We start from the raw sequence: 12,894 nt of genomic DNA on the forward strand, positions 1-12,894 counted from the left end.
CTTGCTTGTGTTCTTCGTTGCACAGGTAGGGATTAGCCTTCTTGGTGAGGTCAACCTAGTCTGTGACTTGGTTGATAACCAGAGGAGCTGTGGTGCTAAGATTACAGGGTTCGATCTTTCGATCTGAAGCCGGATCGGTGTGTCATTCTCTGCCACAATGATATTTACCATCACCTGACGGAAGATTGGGATCCCTGTCTCCATTAGTTTTGTTGTTGTCTCCTTCGTGAGAGCGTGTTGTTTTTGTTTTGCTTTTATCATTGTAAAACATTTCTCTCTATTAATATATGATCGGCGTGATCTTGCCGTTGGCTCTTGTCGACGAAATATGGTCGGCAGTCTACCTAGGGGTATGCCCAAGGTAGTAGATTATCAGCAGATAGATGCACAAGCCACAAACAAGACGGTGATGCAAGACAGACACGAGGTTTTATCCAGGTTCAGCTGCCAAGAAGGCGTAATACCTACGTCATGCATCTGATTGTATTACTGTATGTCAATGAGAGATGATTTTTAGAGGGGTCCCCTGCCTGCCTTATATAGTTCAGGGGGCAGGGTTACAGATCTGAAAACTAATTCTAGTCAGTTACAATTACCATAGGTGGCTGGATAAGGATTCCTATTCTAACCGACCAAGATCTTGCTTGATCGCCAAATCTGTCTTGACTCCTTGCGCGGGACTCCGAATAGGTTGGCCGGGCCGCGTGTCGTCTTTTGGTGGACCAGACCCACTGATCCGGGCTGGCCCAAGCTTAGCCGTAAGGGTATAGGGGTTAATACCCGCCACAGCTAGTCCCTGAGCACCATGTATTATGTTGCAACACGCCATTTTAACCTTCTCCGAATAGTAAGGCTTAAGTCCTTGACATCTCTGACCACCATTGTCGCCGGAGAAGTAGGTTGTCCAAAGAATGTATGGTGCTCTTAAGAAAAAAGAAAAAGATTTCTATCCTATGAAGTGTGCCCACTTGTATTTCTGAAAAGAAATGTAAGTGAATCTTGAAGCGTAGCATCCTTGATCATCAGAGGCGTAGGGGTCGAAAAACAAACACATTCACTGCAAGGTGAAGTGTGCCCACTTAGTCCCCGAGCCTGGTAGTAGGTGACATAGGCACATGGTGCTAGGGTCTAAAAAGAATTCCCAGTTAAGTTGAGAACCCAATCGTCGTACAGGCGATACGAGATGCACCGGCAGGTGCATCATACCGATGTAGTCCCCGAGCTTACTGGAAGGCAAAGTATGAGCCTTGTAGCAAGGTCTAAATAAAAGTCTCTCAACTGTATGTGAGTACAAATCACATGTAGCCGAGGAGAATGATCTCCGAGCAGTGGTCGGGACAGTTCCCGAGCACGATAGTAATCCTTACAATCAGTCAAAGCATAGGGGTCGATTAAATAAACACATTCATCGCAAGGTGAAGTGTGCCCACTTAGTCCCCGAGCCTAGTAGTAGGTGACGTAGGCATGTGGTGCCAGGGTCTAAAAAGAATTTCCACTGGAGTTAAGAATCCAATCGTCATACAGGTGATACGAGATGCACCGGCAGGTGCATCGTACCGATGTAGTCTAAAGTATGAGCCTTGTAGCAAGGTCTAAATAAATGTCTCTCAACTGTATGTGAGTACAAATCACATGTAGCCAAGGAGAATGATCTCCGAGCAGTGGTAGGGATAGTCCCCGAGCACATTAGTGGTCGGAGCAGTCCTCGAGCACGGTAGTAGTCATAGCAGTCCTCGAGCACGGTAGTGGTTGGAGTAGTCCCCGAGCATGGCAGTGGTTTAGGCAGTCCCCGACCACGGCAGTGGTCTGGGCAGTCCCCGAGCATGGTAATGATCGGAGCAGTCCCCGAGCATGGTAGTGGTCGGAGCAGTCCCCGAGCACGGCAATAGTCTGGACCATCCTTGAGCACAAGACATGCAACGAAGAAACGAATGCCGCTTGTACTATTATTTGGTGTATTTATTTATCTTCTTATTCTATCAAGTCCAATCATACACGTCTGGTCAAAAAAGCAGACAGGTATAGCACGTCATACTGTCTTCTTGTCCTTTCTAGCAAATAGTCACTTGATACCTGTAAGGAGGTGCATCAGTGTGGGCCCTCTCACACTAGCAATGAAGAGGCACGTACACTGGTAACGAAGGGGCATGTTTATTGGCGTAGATCTCGAGGTTGTGAAAACAACCATCTACGGCATGTGCGCACGTCTCCCAAGAATCTTAGGCGAACGAAACGACGGAACTCTTGGTTATTTATAATATAGAACTGGTAAGTTACTTTTTACCGATCCCCATTATCATTCGCCGCTGCAGCCTTCTTCTTCCTCTTGCCAAACCCTATACCTCCGAAATCATCACCAATCACCCCTCCACCATATCCACCCCTTTAGCAAGGACGGATTAATGGTGAAGAAAGACACCCAGAAGAAAGCCGGAGTCATGGCGAAGGAGTGGTGGAAGTCAAGGAGCAACGAGCAAACCATCGAAGACCTCGTCACCATGGGAGTGCTCCACAACAAGGCACTCGCGGGATGGCGCGCGCCAGAAGGAGAAAGCTACCCCGATCCACAACTAGGTGAGATTGTGGTTTTCAAGGATTTCTTCAAGCGGGGTTTTGGGGTTCCAGTGCACCCTTTCCTTCAGGGGCTCTGTTTGTATTATGAGATTGGGATTTGCAATCTGCATCCCAACTCAATTCTTCTTGTCTCCACCTTCATCCATCTTTGCAAGGCATATGGTGGCTTCCAAACCCATTTTGACCTCTTTCGCCATCTGTTCTGTCTATGGAAGAAAGGAAGTGGCGGCTCAAAGATAGCCGGAGGCGTATACCTCAATCTACGTGATGGGATGAAGGCCTAGTACTTGCACTGCCCTTGGAACACATCGCTGGACGACTGGTACAAGAAGTGGTTCTACATCCATGAAGAGCCGAACACAATCACCCTGTGCGACATGGGGTTCATTCCGGAGAAGAACAGCTGGTCAGAGAAGCCTGAGCACTTGGAACAGATCATAGAACTGCTTGGGATGATCCCACGAGGAAACTAGATGGTCCAAGCGTGGTCGGGAACTTCATCAGCTAAAGGATCCAGCAGTGCCAGAGGAGGGTACATCCTGGCTACGAATACTAGGGTAGTGCAGATCCAACGAGGACCAGGAAAGAGGCGCTTAACAAGATCGAAGTCAAAGCCAGGATTGGAGAGCTACTCAACTTAGCCAATCCAAATTATGTTAGATTGAGTGACATCGAGCACGCCTTCAAGCTAGCCCGACCTCCCCCAAAGGTAAATTATGCTGCCTTGTACCCATAGAGTTATGTTGTAATAGAAACTTACTATGTTGTTGCCTGTATATTTCTCAGATTAATGGTCGTGACAGAGCAGTAGTGTTCATGTCTCCACCCCTTGGTGTGGATTGGCCTCAAGTTGTCAGCCCAACTGCCCAGACCAGCGCTAGGATCAAAGACATCGATTGGGCTGTACTTGGGGTTGGGGAGGAGGCAACGGCCAGGGCTGCTGGCAAGTGGTCGGTAGCCAGCAGGCGTCGTTAGGCGATCTTCCCACTATCAGATGATGAAACAGAGGATGCGGACATCTTCCGACTCATCCCTCAAAAGAGGAGGAGACAATTGGAAGCGATGGAGCAGGGTGGCTCCTCCGTGCCAGTGGAACTCGCATCACCGACCACTGCAATGCTGAGGACAAGCGGCAAAGGGGTCGAGCATCAAGCCCCGGCACCGGTACTGGTTGTGGAAAGTGACCCGGTGGCACCCGCAGAGCACGTGGAGCAAGCATGGATGAAGAGACGTGCCTTCACCACATCATTCCATGCTTCCAAGCTATAAGTATCTGTAACCTTGATGTAAGCTTTCAATTTATATTGAATACTATTGTCTTCTAAACTTATCTCTAATATGTTAGGTCGGTGTCCACCAAAAATCTTGACCAGCTAGCCGGGTGTGGCATGGCTTCGCCAGCAATGACGGAGAGAACTGCCCAGTAGCCGGCTATGGAGGAACCTATAGAAGAAAATCCATCGGAACCTCAGCAGATGAGCGACCAGACGACAGTCCCCGTGCAGCTAGTCGAGAAAAGAGCCGAGCCAAGTACAAGTGCTCCAAGCACTAACCCTGCTGAGGAGGATACTTCGATGCCAAGGGGACCAGACCAAGCCGAGGAGCAGCAGTCGGAGGTGGCACAGAGCACGCTTGCCTTTGCCATGGCTCGTGGGAAATCCATAGTGGTCGCAGACACTACAAACTCCAGACCAGCACCGCTTCCTAAATAAGAGGCCAAAGAGGACGAAGTAGAAGAGGTCCTGGGCTATCCCCAAGACAAACAACAACATGTATATGTGTTGCGTTGGCGGAACGACCAGTGGGTTATGCATGAGAAAATCCCAGAGGTTGAAGAGACCCTAAAAGTTGAACGAGCGGCAAAACGTCTGGTGATGGAAGTCCAGGTATGTTTGGCTTGACCACTTGATCCCGCTATTCAGCCAAACTGTCTGACTTAGCTTGTTTATGTGCAGGACTTGATGAAGACCACAAAGTACCAAAAAAAGTGCTTCGACCAGATTGAGGGGATCACGGCAAGCAATAGAGAACTAGCGGCCGAGGTGGAACGCTTGCGCCACCAACTTGAAGCCGCCAACCAGGAGAGGACAGAGCAAGAGGCACAAAACCAGAACCTGGTCGTCCAGCTTAGTAACAAAGAGCAGGAAAAAACAAGTAAGTTGTCATTTTATCACAGCAAGTGCATGACACGTGTTGTTGCATTGTTGGTAGTGACAGCTGTAGTGTAGGCTTAGAAGCCGAAGTAGTCCATCTCCAAGAGGAGAATAGTCGTGTGGCCGTAGAGTGTGGTCGCCTAAAGAAGGACAACGAGAAACTAGCGCGCAACCAGTCTCAACTCTGGGACCGCACAACTAAGATGAAGGAGGAACTAAAAAGTAAGTGTTCCAAACCACCTTGCTCATTCTGTTGCCCACCATATCTTGTCATGCCATTACATTTTGATGTCTTGTATGGTTTGGAGTTTTAAAAGTTAATGCCAAGAAACATCTAGAAGCCATGATAAAAGATTGTGACGGCTAGAAGGTGCGATGCCTAGAGACCACCGAGGATCGGGACACATGGAAGAACCGGTGCCAGGAAGTGGCAACTGGCATTTTGCCCGTCCTCGACCTTATCGACCCAGCGCTTACAGAGGAAGTGCTAAGGATGCCGCAGCTCGGACTGGTCGAGAGATGCTAAAAGGCATGGGGATGGTTCTAAGAGTTCATGAAGGAGGCGGGTGAGTACACAGGTGCACATGTGCTAAGCATGGTGTGTGCCCACTACCCCCTGATCGATCTCAAGCGCCTGGAAGCTGGGTACCCAAAGGAGGTAGACCTAGATAAGGCTAAGGAGCTTTGGATGACCTAGATGGACCTGTCATCAAAGATAATTGGCGACATTAACCTGTGTGGAGGTGGGACAGCACGTGTATAGGGTACGCCATCAACAAGTCAGCTGGAAACACCATCAGTTGCGAGCCAACCGACGAAACCTACGGTCTCGACCAGCCAGGCATCAGTGGGGCCATCCTCTTTAGCTCGACTAGTACAAGAGTCCCTGAGACTCGAGCAGGATATCGGAAGCAGCGAGCAACGGGTGCCGCATGCCCCGACCAGCCAGTAGAATATGCTAGAGCTGTAGAAGAAGGACGTAGTTGTGTTATTGTAAACTTGGGCCTCTTCAGGCAAGCTTGTAATAACGTAACTGTGTATCATCATAAGCTTGTTTGCTTTGTATAAAACATATTTAAGCTTGAAACTCATGTTGGTGTAACTAAGTAAGAACATATTAACATTCTGTTTACTTGTACCATTTTACTCAACACGTCATCCCAAAAAGTTTGTGCGGCCCTAGTTTGCCATGTGGTCGGAGTGTGAGGTGCATGACCTATGCACACGTAGATGTGGACAAGTCAAACCAGGAGGGACATGCCGATCACCCATAGCGTAGAGAGCGGATCCCATGCATGCATTGGGAGGAACCGAAGACAGGGCCTGCTTCGAAAACCATAGAAGGAATGGTGGTTGGCTTTTACTGGCTAAGTTAGAATAATCATAAAATTCGAAGTGACACATTAGAGTGGTCAGAGAAATCATAATAGCTTTATTGAAGTAAATTGAAAGAGGAGTACATATCTTAGTAGTTAAGCATAGAAACATCTAAGCTTGTCGATATGCCATGAATTTGGTACGTCCGTACCGTCTAGGTGAGCTAACCTGTAAGACGCTGGTCGTGTGACTTCCTTGATCATGAAGGGCCCCTCCCATGGGGTTGCGAGTTTATGGACACCAGCCTGATTCATCTTCCACTTTAGGACCAGGTCCCCGACCATGAAGAACCGCTCTTTAACATTCTTGCTGTAGTACCTGCGTAAAACAGCAAGATATTTGGCTGTACATACACAAGAATTGAGTCACTTCTCTTCTACACTATTCACTTCTAGCTTCCATACTTCATTGACCTTGCCTTCATCGAAGTTCTCTACCCATGCTGATCTGAAAGCTATATCTGCTGGGAGGACTGCCTCAGCGCCATAAACCATAAAGTATGGTGAGACACCGGTGTTACGACTGGGCTGAGTTCTGAGGCCCCAAACCATGGCTGGCAACTCTTTGAGCCATCTTCTAGGACCTTGTCATTTTCTCTATACATCCTCTTCTTCAATGCGTCCAAGATCATGCCATTTGCCTACTCGACTTGTCCATTAGCTCTAGGGTGCACCACTGAGACGTATTTTACTACTATGCTCCTTTCATCGTAGAAGTCCCAAAAAGCATTTCTGGTGAACTGAGTACCCAGATCAGTGATGATGCTGTTGGGTATGCCAAAATGTTGGATGACCTGGTCGAGGAACGTGACAGCCTTTTCTGAGGATGCCTGTACTAGAGGCATGTATTCTATCCACTTAGAAAATTTGTTGATTAGCACAAAGACGCATGTAAATTTCCTAGGAGCCGGTTTGAAGGGTCTGATCATATCCAGTCCCCAGCATGCGAAGGGCCAAGAGGCTGGTATTGTCTGGATCTCATGTGCTGGTACATGGATTCTCTTGGCAAAGAACTGACAACCCTCATAGTGGCGGACTAGTTTCTCTACGTCGGCTACTGCTGACGGCCAATAGAACCCTACTCGGAAAGCCTTACCGACTAGTGTTCTTGAGGCCGCGTGGTTGCCACAAGAGCCAGAGTGGATTTGGTCTAGGAGATGTTCATCATCCTCCTAGGTTATACACTTCATCAAGATTTCCTCCTTTGCGTTCTTGCGCCATAACTTGCCATCGACGAGCAGGTACTACTTACTGCGACGCATCAGGTGCTCATTTTCTGTCCGATCAGTGTAACTGTTGCCATCTGTTAGGTACCTGATGAAAGGTATTCTCCAGTCGGGCTCATGAGTGGTCGGAGGCGGCTCGGTGGTGCTCGACACCGGAACCGTAGCCACCAATTGCTGGTCTGGAGGCTTGTCTACCATGAAATCTTCCTCTTCGATGGAAGGCGTGAGTAGGTCTTGGACGAATATGCCATGTGGGACTTTGGCTCGAGATGATCCTAACTTTGACAGTGCATCCGCTGCTTGATTTTTGTCCCAGACCACGTGTATGTACTTGATGCCATAGAACCTGCCTTCCAGCTTTCTGATCGATTTGCAGTATGCATCCATCTTTTCGCTGGTCGTGTCCCAGTCCTTGTTGAGTTGGTTGATGACTAGAGCCAAGTCTCCGTAGACATAGAGACATTTAACACCAAGCTCAACCGCAATGCGCAAACCATGTAGGCATGCTTCGTACTCGGTGGCATTATTAGATGCTAGGAAATAAATCCTGAGGACGTACTAGAGCTGCTCCTTGGATGGTGACATAAAAAGGACTCCTGCTCTCGCACTATCAATGTTGAGAGAGCCGTCGAAGTACATCGTCCAATACTCGTCGGACCCCGGAGAGGCAGGCGTGCTTAAGTCTGTCCACTCAACGATGAAATCGATGAGTGCCTAAGACTTGATTGTAGTACGGCTTGCAAATTCCAAGGAGAAGGGGCATAGCTCCATTGCCCATTTGACGATGCACCCATTCGCATCCTTGTTGCTAATGATGTCTCGCAGAGGGTACCCAGTCATGACCACCACACGATATCCGTTGAAGTAATGTTTCAACTTTCGGGATGTTATCAGTATGGCGTAGATCAACTTCTGAATCTATGGGTACCTAGTCTTGGACTCATTGAGTACCTTAGTGATGAAATAGATTGGTCGTTGTACCTTGTAGACATGGCTGGGCTCGTCACACTCGACCACCATGGCCGTGGAGACCACTTGATTAGTAGCCGCAATGTAAAGCAAGAGTGTTTCATCTTCTCTAGGAGCAGTGAGGACCAGAGGTGACATAAGGTATTGTTTTAGCTGTGTGAAGGCAGCGTCTGCTTCCTCCGACCACTCAAACTTTATGGATGCTTTGAGCAGTTTAAAGAACGGTAATCCTTTTTCGCCCAATCTTGATATGAAACGGCTGAGGGTGGCCATGCATCCGGTAAGCTTCTGAACATCCTTCACCTTTTTGGGCGGCTTCATGTCCAATACAGCTTTGACTTTCTCTAGGTTAGGGCGTATGCCATCGTGACTGACGACGTTGCCAAGTAGTATGCCAGAAGGAAAACCAAAGATGCACTTTTTTGGGTTTAATTTCCACTGGAATGTGTTAAGGGCTGCAAAGGTGCATTCTAGGTTGTCAACAAGGGTATGTGCTTCCTTGGTTTTGACAACTATATCATCAACATAAGCCTCGACGAGGTCGTCTTTTATCTCGTCTTTGAGGCAGGCCTGTATAGCGCGTTGGTAGGTAGCCCCGGCGTTCTTGAGCCCGAATGACATGGTCGTGTAGTAGTAGGCGCCGAAAGGCATGATAAAAGATGTCTTGATCTGGTCGTCCTTTTTGAGAGCGATCTGGTGATAACTAGAGTAGCAATCGAGAAAGGAAAGCAGCTTGCAACCGGTGGTTGAATCTATGACCTCGTCTATGCGAGGTAAGCCGAAGGGGTCCTTAGAGCAGTGTTTGTTGAGATCAGTGTAATCAACGCACATTCTCCATTCATTATTCTTTTTGCATACAAGAACCGAGTTTAATGGAGACGGGGATCCTGATCTTCCATCAGGTGATGGTAACTATCGTTGTGGTGGAGAATGACACACCGATCCGGCTTCAGATCGAAAGATCGAACCCTGCAATCTTAGCACCACAGCTCCTCTGGTTATCAACCAAGTCATGGACCAGGTTGACCTCGCCAAGAAGGCTAATCCCTGCCTGTGCAACGAAGAACACAAGCAAGAACGAGAAAGAAAGCAACCAAATTGCAGATGAATGATTAATCTCACGAGTTGGGGTCTCACAAACCGAAGAACGGCGAAACTGTTTCTTGACAGAATAATCTAAGCAAAACCCCCAAAACCTAAAGTAGGTGGTGGCTACTAATTATATAGCCTAAGGGACATCCAAGGATCCCTCTTTATGTCCTAAAGGTGTCCCAACACGTTACAAGGCCCAACAGCCCAAAAGAAGGTGTCGCAGCACCCTGGTAGATTCTGGACTCTAACTTGTTTTGACGATTCCCGTTGATTCCAAAGAGCTTTTGATGTGAAACCACTTGGATTGGCTTCCTTATCAAATTATCTTTCCATCCATATGTGGATCATCAAAAACAGAGTCCGGATGCGTCCTGGGTGTCCATTTTATTGCAGATTGGTCCTGACGGCCGAGGCAGACTCGAACTCGGATTGGACTGGGCCTCTGGCTTGGCTTGGACGTCCTTGCTGGCCTCCTAAGGTGGTGGCCAAGGAGGAGGACGTCCAAGGGCTTTCTTGGTGGGTTCTCCAAGTCCTTGGGGTGTGCTCCCACTTGGGCCAGGGTCCCAAGGATGAATAACAAGCCCATAACGACAGTGTAGCTCTCAGCAGAAATAGTGACAGAATATATTGGTGATTTGGAGGCCTTGCCGATGTGATATTGAGATGGAACTAGATCTATTTGAAAGCTTATCAAACAAGCTTTCCATCAAGTTCTCATTGACCTCGATCGCACTCCGGATGGATGAGTTATGGCCTTCCCAATGAGGCACTGTCGGGCTGCCGATGAACCGAAAGTTCAACTTTGATGAACTTCCATTATGAAATACATTTGAACCTACAATCAAATAGTGAGATGTACATGTGGAACCAAGTGAATTATAACCAAAGCCACTATGCAAATATATGAACGAGCACACCTTATAATCATTATTCATATCCGAAGGTGCCATGTCCTCATCAGGGTTGGCTAACCACTCTGGATGATACACTTCTTTGATAAATCTGGCTACCAAAAGTCGCGTAACTTCTACCCTAATCGCCTCCTTTTTGTCGTGAGCGAACCGTCATAGCTTCTGCTTGATAAGTTTGGCCTTGCCGTTGACATTCAAGGAGCGCTCGATCAAGTTCCGAGGTACACCGGGCATGTCAGCAGGTTTCCATGCGAACACATCCACGTTGCTTCTCAAGAACCTGACGAGCGTGTCTTCCTATTTGGGATCCAGGTTGGCCCCGATAAGGGCTATTTTACTAGGATCACCGTCGACCAGCTGGATCACCTTGTGCTCTAAGCCTGGGTGTTTGGGTTACCCGATTTTTTCGGGTCGGGTAATTCAAAATTCGGGTAATAAAAATTGCTACCCGATATTACCCCCGAAAAAACACTACCCACAAATTCGGGTACCCGATAATTCGGGTTCGGGTTCGGGTATTACCCGATATACCCAAATTTATAGAAAACAACAAACTACACTAAATTTCAGTAGTGATCTATACATAATTTCAGCAAAAATTTGTATAGAATTTCAATAGCAATTTGTAGAGAATAATATATTACAGTCACTCATTCAAATAGAGAGAATTATATTCTAATAAAGTGATAAGTTAAATGGTTCAGCTAACAACACATGATGAATACAAAGACAAAACAAATCTTTGGGTAGTTCGGGTAGTTTGGGTACCGGGGAATATTACCCGAATTACCCAAACTAATTTCGGATAATCAAAATCGCTATCCGAATTTGGGATCGGGTACCTCGGGTTCGGGTAATTCGGGTCCGGGTTCGGGTAATTCGGGTACGGGTAATGGGTATCGGGTATTTTGCCCAGGCTTATTGTGCTCCTTGGACTTGATGTTCTTGCATAGAGCCTCGAGCTCTGGGATCTCCAGGTGGTCAGTCGAGGTCTTCTTGGCATCGAGCATGGTCTCGGCCATGCGAATAGAGAGGTCGTGAGCCTCTACTATTTTGAAACTGTCGTCCTTGTAGGTATAAGTTGCATACACGTTGCCTCGGAGGGTTAGAACTCCTTTCTCGGTAGGCATCTTGAGCACCAGATACCTGTAATGAGGTATGGCCATGAACTTGGTGAGCGATGGTCGACCAAGAATAGCATGGTAGGTGCCGTTGAAGTCAGCGACCACGAAGTTGACGTAGTCAGTGCGAAAGTGGTCTGGGGTCCCAAACTGCATAGGTAGCGTGATCTGCCCAAGAGGTGTAGACTCTATCCAGGAAGAACACCCCAGAACTGTGCCTCGTACGGCTTGAGGTCTGCCTAGGCTATCTTCAGGACGGGCAGACTGTTCTTGAACAGTATATCAATAGAGCTACCACCATCGATCAGTACTCTGTCAAACTAAACCTTGTTGATACAAGGATCGAGGACTAGGGGAAAACGTCCTGGCTTAGGTATTGCGGCCCATTAGTCCTTTCTACTGAAGGAGATTTCGCGGTGAGACCACAGAGGGAGCTGTGGATCGGTGAGGAGGTTGTCGGTGTTGGCCATGTTCAAGCAAGCAAGGGCGAGCAGCTTGCGTTCTTGTTTGGTCTCGATGGACACTTTGCCTTCGATGATGGTGTGCACGCGATCGGTTGGCTTGACATACTTGTGACGAGGATCTGCGTCTTCATCGTCGTTATCCTCGTTGCACTGTTCCCCTGTGTCGTTAGGCTTATCGGATGTATCCGAAGCCTATTGACGCATGTAGATAGACTTGAGAACGCGGTAATTCTCCATGGTATGGTTTGACTTAGGATGGAGCTAGCAGGGCCCTTTCAATGCTTTGGCGTAGTCGTCTTCGTAGTTACGACGTCCGCCACCTTTTTTAATGGTGTTGACCTCACCGTCGTCTTCCCGAGCACGCTTGCCCCTGTAATTGTCACGGCGGTTACGCCGCTGATTACGTTGGTCGCGGTGGTCGTGGGAATCGTTGCGCTGGTTGCGGCGGTCAAAATTATCATTCCAACCACGGTTCCCACGGTAGTTGTCGCAGTGTAGGGGGTGGTCGGAGCGTGGAACCCTTGTTGCTTCTTCAATGATTATCTTTTTAGCATAGTCGGTGTTGGCATATTTCTTAGTGGTGGCCAGGAGCGCTGTGACTGATTTAGGTCTCTTGTGGAGGAGCTTTTCCCTTAGGGTGTCATGGAAGCGGAGGCCAGTGATGAAAGCCTTGATTGCCTTGTTGTCGGAGATTGATGGGACCTTGATGCGCATCTCCGAGAAACGCCGGACATACTCGCGTAGTGGCTCATCTTTTCGATCTTAAATCCATTGCAGATCATATTTGTTGCCAGGTTGTTCACAAGTAGCAATGAAGTTGTCGATGAAGGCTTGCTTGAGCTCTTGCCAAGAATCAAAGTAGTTCGCCGGCAAGCTGACCAGCCATTGGTGACCTGCATGGCCAACAGTGACTAGAAAGTAGTTAGACATGATGTGCTCGTCAGCCATGGCTGATCTGCATGTAGTTTCGTAGAGCATAACCCATAATTCGGGGTTCTCCTTGCCATC

Source organism: Miscanthus floridulus, chromosome 3, assembly GCF_019320115.1.
Source record: "Miscanthus floridulus cultivar M001 chromosome 3, ASM1932011v1, whole genome shotgun sequence".
In the NCBI taxonomy this organism is placed as follows: Eukaryota; Viridiplantae; Streptophyta; class Magnoliopsida; order Poales; family Poaceae; genus Miscanthus; species Miscanthus floridulus.